Here is a 10,418-nt window from a genome sequence, read left to right as displayed (position 1 = left end):
AGTTTCTACTGTAACTACTAACAATTTGCCATATGAAAAAAATTATAATAAATATTATTTTTTATTAATTTAGTTAATATTTTTATTTATTTATTTCAGATATACTAGTACATGACAAGGTTCATGAACTTCCCTTCACTGTGTGCATCTATAATAAACATTTTATGAACACTTTACCAAATCAGTGATTGACACTTATAGCATTTCAATTGTTTTTTTTTTTTTTTTGGTCAAGCATTATATATAGTTGATTCTAGATTTGATTTTTAAATTACAACACATGCATGGTATTGTAATAAATGTAATTATTTTTGGTCAAAAAAAGTTAGTAAAAAGTCAAATTATTTATATTTATTTTTCAATTAGAGTACATGATATTTTAATAAATGTGATAAGTTTTTTGTCCAAAAAACTTTAGCAAAAAAGTTAAATTATTGTATTCCAATTTTAAATTTTTTTTGTTACCATGTTATAAATACGAAGTTTCGATTGCCGCTTACAAGTGATTAATTTTTGTCGATGCATAAGAGTCTATGATCAAATCCTCTAAACACTTGTTTAAGAAACCCCAAATCTATTTATCACTCGAATCACATTTATTGTTGGCGTATTCAACTTTCCATTATAAATAACAAATCACACCTTCCTTTTCATTTCTAGAAACCAAAAATAAACCATTGAAATTCGTCATTTTTCTTAAATAAACAAATTCATAAGAAGTCAAAAACAATTCATCACCATCTTTCTAAAAAGGAGATCTGAAATTAGTGATGAATTCAAAAATGTTGACTTGTGGTGGCAAGATTTTATATGATAAATGTTTATGGAAATTTTTTAGCAATTCAAAAGTGATAGAATTATAACATCATTATCATTGAACAAAATACTTAAGATTATAAATATTATCCTATTATATATTAGAAAAATCAAAGACTCGTTAACATTTACAAATTAAAATTGTTCTTTAAGTGTCTTTATTTTAGAAAGTATGGTAGAAATGAATCAAAATTTCATTTTAAATGCATTAACTCATTTAATTTTATGAAATTCATGAACGAAACTCGTTTTTAATAGTATAAATTTCCATTTAATGGGAGAAATCTATTATTTTAAGAGGGGACGGTCTTTAAAATATCAAAAACTTAACCAAAAAAAATCGGAACATTAGTGGGGGCAGTTGCCCCCAATAGACTAAATGTGGATCAGTGAATGTCTGAAATTCATCATCATAACTATCTTTTATTTTTTTTATTTCCGTAGATTGATACTTGTTCTTCTTCTATTTAGACCTAGCATTTTTATGTATCTATTGTTGATGAATGTTTTTATCTTCCATCGCGATTTTATTGAAGATGAATTTTTTGAGATTCAATGAGTCCTTTGACACACAGGAGCAATTAAAGGAAATATAGATCTTGGTTTTGGGGTAGAAACAAACAAGAGAGTACATGTAAAATGTAATAAAGAAGAATGCGTGTGAGACTGAGAGAGAGTAAGGGTGTTCAAATCCAAACCGATCCAAATTAAAACCGCAATCCGGTCCAAAAAAATCGAAAACCACACAAAACCGAATAACATTGGATGTGTTTGGATGACATTTTATGAAAACCGCTCGGATTGAATCGGATTTTGGATTGAATTTTCAAAACCAAACCAAACCAAACCGCATACATATATTTTAATATACATTTCCATTTTTATAAGTATAATATATTATATGAAGCTATTATTTATTTTCTTTTTAATTCTTTTAATACTACATATGAGTTTAATTTAATCAATTTTGTTTCTATTTCATATGTTTCAAAGATAATCAATCATTTTTATCTTGCACTATTGATTTTTTTATAAATCATATGTTATATTCCGCATCAAACCTATTATTTTATCATATTTTTATAAGATTATTATTAATAAAAAAAGTTACAATTTGTAATTTGGATATCCAAAAACCGATCCAAATTAAACCGCATTAAATTGGATCGGATTGGATCGGTTTTTTAAAATTAATCATCCAAAACCGAACCGAACCGCATATAATTTTATCCTTGGATCGGATGAGTTTTTGCCTCAAAATCGATCCAAACCGGACAGCAAACACCCCTAAGAGAGAGCGCACCGTGAGAGAGAAGAAATTGTTAAGGATTGACCTTTTAGGATGAAGATTTTGAGTCTCTCTTAAAATTACTCTTAAATTAGAAATAAAATAATTAAATCTGAAAGAGAAAAAAAATATTGGTTTATTTGATGAATATATGGATTTTTTTTTTGTTGAATATTAAGATGAATGTTATGAATTTCTAGTTTTTTGGGATTTTTTATGTAAAAAAGGGTAATTGTGTAAATGTTTTATAACATAAAGGATTAAAACAGGCAAATTAAAGATAAATGACTAAATCATTACTTGAAATTAATGATGAAAGCCATGGTGCAATCGAACCTTTTCCATGGGTACAAAATTGGTTCGATGAATCCCACTGTTATTTCTCATTTACAGTTCGCAGATAACACCTTACTTCTAGGGGTTAAAAGTTGGGCGAACGTCCGTGCTTTGCGGGTTGTTCTTGTTGAGGCAGTGTCAGGGTTGAAGGTGAATTTCAACAAGAGTAAGTTGGTAGGTGTAAATATTGTTGATTCTTGGTTGAATGAGGCGGCAACTGTTCTCGGGTGTAAAGTGGGCAAGGTGCCTTTTTTATTTTTATTTGGGCCTTCCAATTGGTGGTGATCCACAACGGTTGACTTTTTGGGATCTGATTTTGACTCGTATTAAATTAGGTTGTCTGGTTGGAAGAGTTGCTTTCTTTCTTTTGGTGGTCGCTTGATTCTTCTCAAGTATGCCTTAACTTCTCTACCTGTCTATGCTCTTTCCTTCTTCAAAGCTCCGTCAGGTACAATCTCTTCCTTTGAATCTTTATTGAATATTTTTTTTTGGGGGGGGGGGGGGGGGGGGGGGGGTGAGGATCGTAGGAAAATCTCTTGGATTGGTTTGAAACAAGTTTGCTTAGGAAAGGAGTATGGAGTTTAGCCTTGCTTTACTAGGTAAATGGTGTTGGAGGATGTTAGTTTATAGGGGTGGTTTCTAGTATAGGGTGTTGGTAGCTCGTTATGGTGAGGAGGCAGGGAGGTTGGTGGTTGGGGGCATGAGTGGTTCTTGTGGTGGCGAGAGGTAGTGAAAATTAGTGATGGAATAGGTGTTGATGGAGGAGGGTGGTGTTAGGAGTGTCTCGCGAGAAGGGTTGGGAATGGGGTTGTGACTTTTTTCTGGTCAGACCCGTGATTAGGAAGAGCTCCTTTGTGTATGCGGTTTCTGCGCCTATTCGACTTGGCTGATAATAAGTTGAGTACGGTTGCTGAAATGCGCGGTTTAAGGTGGGATGAGGGAGGGGAGGTGTGGAAGTGGCGTCTCTGTTTGTGGGCGTTGGAGGAGTATATGTTAGGGGAGTGTAGGACTCTATTACATGATATTTCTCTGCAGTCTAATATTACAGATAAGTGACAGTGGAGCCTTGATCCTAACGGCAACTATTCAGTAAAGGGCGTGTATATCTTGTTGACTAGTCAGGAGGATCAGCGTTCATATGCTACTTTAGAGTTAACTTGGCATAGACATGTTCCCCTTAAGGTTTCTATTTTGGCGTGGAGGCTCTTGCGGAATAGGTTGCCGACAAAGGAAAATTTGGTGACTCGTGGAATTATTCCTCATGACCCGCGAGTTTGTGTGACAGGGTGTGGAGCAATAGAGTCGGCTCATCATGTGTTCCTATCTTGTCCCTCTTTTTCTTCCCTTTGGAGTCATGTTAGATTATGTATTGGTGTTGAATCCGCTGATCCAAAACATTTACGTGATCATTTTGTTCAATTTATGCACTCATCAGGTGGTACTCGGTCTTGTCGCTCCTTTATGCAGCTTCTTTGGCTTTGATGTGTTTGGGTTATCTGGACCGAGCGTAATAACATATTATTTAAGAACATGGAAAGCACCACTCATCAATTGTTAGAGAAAGTAAAATTACATTCTTTTTGGTGGTTGAAGGCATATAATACGACTTTTGGTTTAAGCTTTCATATTTGGTGGTCGAGCTCTTTTGTTTGTCTGGGTATCGGTTGATTTATTTGGTTTCAACTGAATTTTTTGTAAACTTTTGAGGTCCTTGTTGGCACACGTTGTACTTTCAAGGGCTCTCTGTTGTTGTTAATATACATATATATATATATATATATATATATATACATACCATTTTGGCTTGTTCAAAAAAAAAGTTAAAAACCATTAGTGTAATTTTATTTGTGTAATAATTAAAATTAATTCATTAAAACAACAAAAGTAAAATAAATTTTGTTTTATATAATGTTAATAGATAGATTGTTTTAAATAACTATATTTTGTTTTAGTTATTGTCAACCCCATTTAGTGGGATAATGTTCGTTGTTGTATTTTGATTAGTCATTATATCTACTCCTAAATGTATTTTTTTTCTACCCTGACCCCCCATTGTTTTTAACTCAATCTTAATTTCACCTAAACAACTAACATTATTAATGTCTAAACCTGCAATTAATAACCATATTATTAATTCTACAACAAATCATGCATTTGTAAAAAAAAAAAAAATTTGACAAAAACAAATGATAGTCATTCATTGAAATTGGTAGAGTACATTGATATAGTGCAAATTCGCTAAAAACAAAAAGGATGAATCTGTGAACAAACTCACAGTATCCATGTTGATAGCATAAAACGGCAAAGTACAAATGCCTACACATATGACTATATTTAAATCTCCGGAATAACCATATCTCCAGATCTGCAACGTGGATGACGTCAAAATCATTGATTGGATCTGCACTGGATCAAAGCTGATCTAACAATCTGAACCAATCAAATATCTGAGAGAAACAAGAAAGACAAATAAGGCCGCACAAAGACGACGAACAAACCAACGTCGTACGAAGACGACAAAATCACAAAATAAAAAACGAAATAGATGTGAAAATCACTTATTTTAATAAAAGGGAAAGAGAAAAACGAGTTAGAGGGGTGATTTTGGGTCAAAAATTGACCCTAAATCACCCCTCTTTGGTGGATGAAGGAGAAGAAAACTAGGGTTTTGGTGATGGTTCAAAAGAGAGAGAAAAGAAGGTGTAGGTAAAAAACAATTACAACATCATGCATTGGTAAATGAAGAGTCATGCATTGGGAAGTATGACATTACAAGAGATGTTCTCGCTCTATGAGTTTTAGAATTACTAAACTTAGTAGAAAAAGTGGAGGTGACGGGAAATAATATTTTACTGTAGCCAGTAGTCATAGAACAAACTATGTGAGCGGATCAAATAATCTATTAAAGCCAAATCCGATAACATCAAATAATCTATTGAAGCCAAATCCGATAACAAAAACTCATAGTAAGGCTAGATTGAATACATGTATTTGGTTAGATGGGTTAATGATGTTTTACCCCCTGTAATATAGGTTATTTCCGGTTTTCTCCCTATAATTTATTTATTTATTTACCCTCCTGTAAAAGAAATTTGTTTTGGAATACCCTCTTAATAGGTTATTCAAAAACCAACTTTTTTTTTTTTGCAAAAAAAAAAAATCATTTTTGAATGACCTATTAGGGGGTATTCCAAAACAATTTTTTTTTACAAGGGGTAAATAAAAAAAATTACAGGGGGAAAATCGGAAATGACCTATTAGGGGGTATTCCAAAACAATTTTTTTTTTTTACAAGGGGTAAATAAAAAAAATTACAAGGGGAAAATCGGAAATGACCTATATTACAAGGGGGTAATGCACTATTAACCCATGAAACAATTACCACTTTAAGAGCCGTTCTCAAGCTTAATCATAATCTAAGCCATACCAAAGTATGCTATTTTAGAAGTAGTAAGAATTTGATGTTTCATTCAAAACTAGTTACAAACCCGTGCTTCGCACGGGGTGGATTGCTTTTTTCGGATAATTTTGTTGGCAAATGCATATTTGTTAATACGCTTAAAAGTAAACTGATTCGAAATTTAGATATTACATGCATATAAATATAAAAAACCATGATCCATAACATATCAAATCTTAGATAGGTCTACCAAAAACGAAACCATTGCAAAAAAAAAATTGTTCCAAAGAAAAAATGAGCAAATGAACGAATATTGCACAAATATTATAAACCTTTATCAAAATATTAATGAAAGTTTGGTTTTCATTGGAACTATTTCACTACAATTTACTCCAGTTACAGTAGCCATTATGAGGGTGTAACATATTGGGAAGTAGGTCAGATTGTGGCAAACATTGAATAACTTAATTATTAGTACAATATGTGTCTCCCACAATCGAGTTTCTGCAACTATTGTGAGTAGGAGATGATTCAACTTCAATTTCACATCGAGGATTAGAAATTGATTCCACAATCTCTTGGTTTTGGTTGTCAAAGATTCAGCAAGCTCTTTGCGACTTTACCATCATTACTGAATAAGGTAATGTTATGACAGAAGTAAGTTCATAGGAAAACATGGTAGATGTGGTGCTGGAAGGAGAGTCGATCCTTCTTCCCTCTTCATTTTATGTTCTTAGCTTCTTGTGCATAAGTAACAGTATTGATTAAAACATAAACAATGCCTTAAACAGACCAGAATGTAAATCACTGGAATAAATTTAGTCCTATTTGTTGATTTTATCAGCACAGTCTCCTTTCTTGGTCCTAATTGTTGCAACAACCAATTCTATTTATTTTTCAATGCATCATTTTACCAAATTTTTAATATCTCTGCCCTATATGTTTGTCACTTTACCAACCAAAGACACACTTCATATTTTAAGTTGTGGTATTGCTACACATGTTCTTGACAAATTGATTTTGCATGATTTGTTTTCAGTTTCTTCATTTAAGTTCAAATTGATTTCTTTAAATTCATTGCTATCAACTTATAACTGTTCCATTATTTTTTTTCAGATTAGCCAAACTTGTTATAGAACTTAGACAATCTCCCTAGGGATAAATATTAGAAATTCAGCAAATGAAATGATCCATTCACAGAAAAAATTGAACACTTACAGTTTAAAACTAATTGACCTTAGAAGATTTATTGTTTCAGCATCCTGGGATGTGAATGTGTTGTGTGTTGATATATCCTGGTAAAATGTGAATGTGTTCTATGCTAAACATTTTGGGATGACAGAAGCTGTTGAATGTTACTTTAAAAAACTACTTCTCGACAATTTATTTCACAAGCATCTCTTTTCAACTCACGCTGGGAACCTTTTTTTTTATTTTTTAATATTATATTTCAATATGTTTTTTCTTCCATTTAACTCTATTTTTTTTAACTCTTCCATTTAATTTTTTAAGGAGGTTCCATTTAATTTTATCTTTTTTCAAAGAAATTTTATTATCTTTTTATCACTTATATATTTAATTTTAATATCGTTTAATCATCACAACCTCACAAGTATTTTTATTCACGCTGTCATTTAATGATCGCACATATTTTTATTTCCTTTCTTAAACCTCGCAAACATATACACACACGTTAACGTTTAGAGTAATATTTTATGTCCGTCTATCTGTTTTTTTGTTACGCTAATGCATATAATTTTTTTAGTGTTGCTTGGTTGAGTGTTACCTCACCAATTTATTTTAACTATTTTCCAATTTTATATATTTTTAAAATTTGTTAACTATTTTTCAATTTTTTCTCCCAAATTCAGTTGCTTCTACACTGCCGTTGTGGGCGAGTAAGATACTGTTTGACCCGGGTTTTTTTCTTTCAATTTCTCTACATTTTTAAGGAGAAGTTAGGCCAAATACAATATCAATTAAGTACTTACTAAAAAAAGTACTTTTTTTAATCCATAAAATTGAATGGAATGAGCTTTGGCCAAAAGTTGTTGAATGTTACTTCAGAAAACTACTTCTCGATAATTTATTTCACAAGTATCTCTCTTCAATTCACGTTGGGAACCTTTTCTTTTATTTGTTAATATTATATTTCAATATTTTTTTCTTTCATTTAATTTTTTTTTGAACCGTTCCATTTAATTTTATTTAAGGAGGTCCCATTTAATTTTATTACCTTCTTTTCAAAGGAATTTTATTATCTTTTTATCACTTATATATTTAATTTCAATATCGTTTAATCATCACAACCTCACAAATATTTTTATTCACGCTGTCATTTAATGATACCAAATATTTTTATTTTCTTTCTTCAACCTCACACACACACACACACACACACACACACACACACACACACACACACACACACACACACACACACACACACACACACACACACACACACATATTAGCGTTTAGAGTAATACTTTATGTGTGTCTGTTTTTATGTTACGCTACTGCGTATAATTTTTTTTGGCGTTGCATAATGCGTATGATTATTTTTATAAAATTTTGATTTTAATTAAAAGTAAAAATGTAGATGTCTTTTCTTCAAAAAAGATCTAGATGCCTAAAAAAATTATACTTATATATATATATATATATATAGATCATATCAAATGAGAGGAGTGTTATTATGAGAGATGAGAGGACTTAATAATAACCATTGGATCTTAATTAACGGTTGTGATTTAATTTTTCTTTAAATATTTATGGTGCGCCCTGAATCAGCACAACCCTCCTTGTGTGGCTTTCTCCATTTCCCTTATCCCGTTCTCTTTCTATTGCATAAGCCATAAGTGACTGCTCTTTTTACTTCTTCTATGTATTGTTCTTCCTTGATTTTTCTCTCTATAGAAAGGATCTCTTCAACGTTCTTCTGTTCCTTTCTTTCCTCTCCCTTAATTTAGGTTCAATAGAAAGAAAACGTAATAAGATTTTGTCAAAGAAAAGAAATATTATGATAGCTTTGGGAGAGAAATTCCAATTAGTTAGAGTAATTTTGTAGAAGACTAACAAATAATCACAAGCTGATAAGAAACGGGTCACGAAAATGGCAAGGGCAACCCGGTGCACTGAAGCTCCCGCATACGCAGGGTCCGGGAAGGGGTCCTACCATTTGGTGTATTGTATGCAGCCTTACCCTGTTTTTACACAAGAGGTTGTTTCCAGGACTTGAACCTGTGACCTTACAGTCACATGACAACAACTTTACCAGTTGCGCCAAGGTTACCCCTCAAACGGGTCACGAAAATGGAAAATAGAAAAAAACATTCAATTGGGGTATGTATGATTTAGGTGGCCATAGAAATCTTCTAACAAAAGCAGTAAGCATTGCCATCGCCATCGCCAGCTAAAGGGTTCTGTACAAGTTGCATTGAGAAGCGTGTGCAGAGGAAAGATGAAGAGCTGTGTTTTTTGTTTTAATTGACTGCATAGCTATTGATGAAGTAACATGATTAGTTTAGATTCAATGGTTATTATTAAGTCCTCTCATCTCTCATAATAACCACTCCTCTCACTTGAAATGCCCTATATATATATATATATATTGTTTTTTTTTTAAAACCAATTGCCTACGAATTTCCATTTTTGCCCCTAACCAATTTTTTTAATTATTTTCTAATTTTTATATTTTTAATAACTTTTAATTATTTTCCAATTTTTATATTTTTAACTATTTTTCAATTTTTTCTCCCAAATTTAGTTGCTTCTACATTGCCGTTGTGGGAGATTAAGGTATCGTTTGACCCGACTTTTTCAAACTTCTCTACATTTTTAAGGAGAAGTTAGGCCAAACACAATATTAATTAAGTACTTACTAAAAAAAGTACTTTTTTTGAAGGCATAAAATTGAATGGAATGAACTTTGACCAGAAGCTGTTGAATAACGTATCTTGTAAAAAATTGTTCCAAAAGAAAAATGAGCAAATTAATGGATATTGCACAAGATTTCGAAAGACTTCGTTATATACGAATAATGATGCAACTCTATTTGTTCAAGTACTATAAAAAACGGCATAAAATAAAGAGTCAAGTACACTGTACACATGCGAAAGGGAAAACTAATAACATTAACACGCACAAGATCGATAGAGATTCTAATGCAACATTGTCTACTTTACTTTTAGATTTGATGATGAGTCCCATTTCACTTCATGTATGCTTCTACTTCCTCTAATAGCTTCATGTGTTCCATTTTCATAATCTATCCAATGAAATTGACAATCGCTATTTTATATTTAACGTTTTTTTGCTAATTTATTTTGTGGGATCAATGATATAGCACCAAACCAAACTCTACTAATTTGAAGAAAAAAAAACTCTTAACACAATTCACTGCATTGTACTGATTTGGTTCTCTATATTTCATTGTGATCAATTTTTCTGCTATGAAATCAACCTGATGTATCAATTCTCTAGACATGAACAATAAACTTTCAGAATAGATCAATTATATAGCGTACTAATTTGAAAGAAGCTGTAACACAATTGAAATACTCAAAAATATTGGCT

Source organism: Medicago sativa, chromosome 2 (genome assembly GCF_051527215.1).
Source record: "Medicago sativa cultivar Bolivia chromosome 2, Bolivia_mono, whole genome shotgun sequence".
NCBI classification, from domain to species: Eukaryota; Viridiplantae; Streptophyta; class Magnoliopsida; order Fabales; family Fabaceae; genus Medicago; species Medicago sativa.
This window is presented reverse-complemented; position numbering follows the sequence as displayed.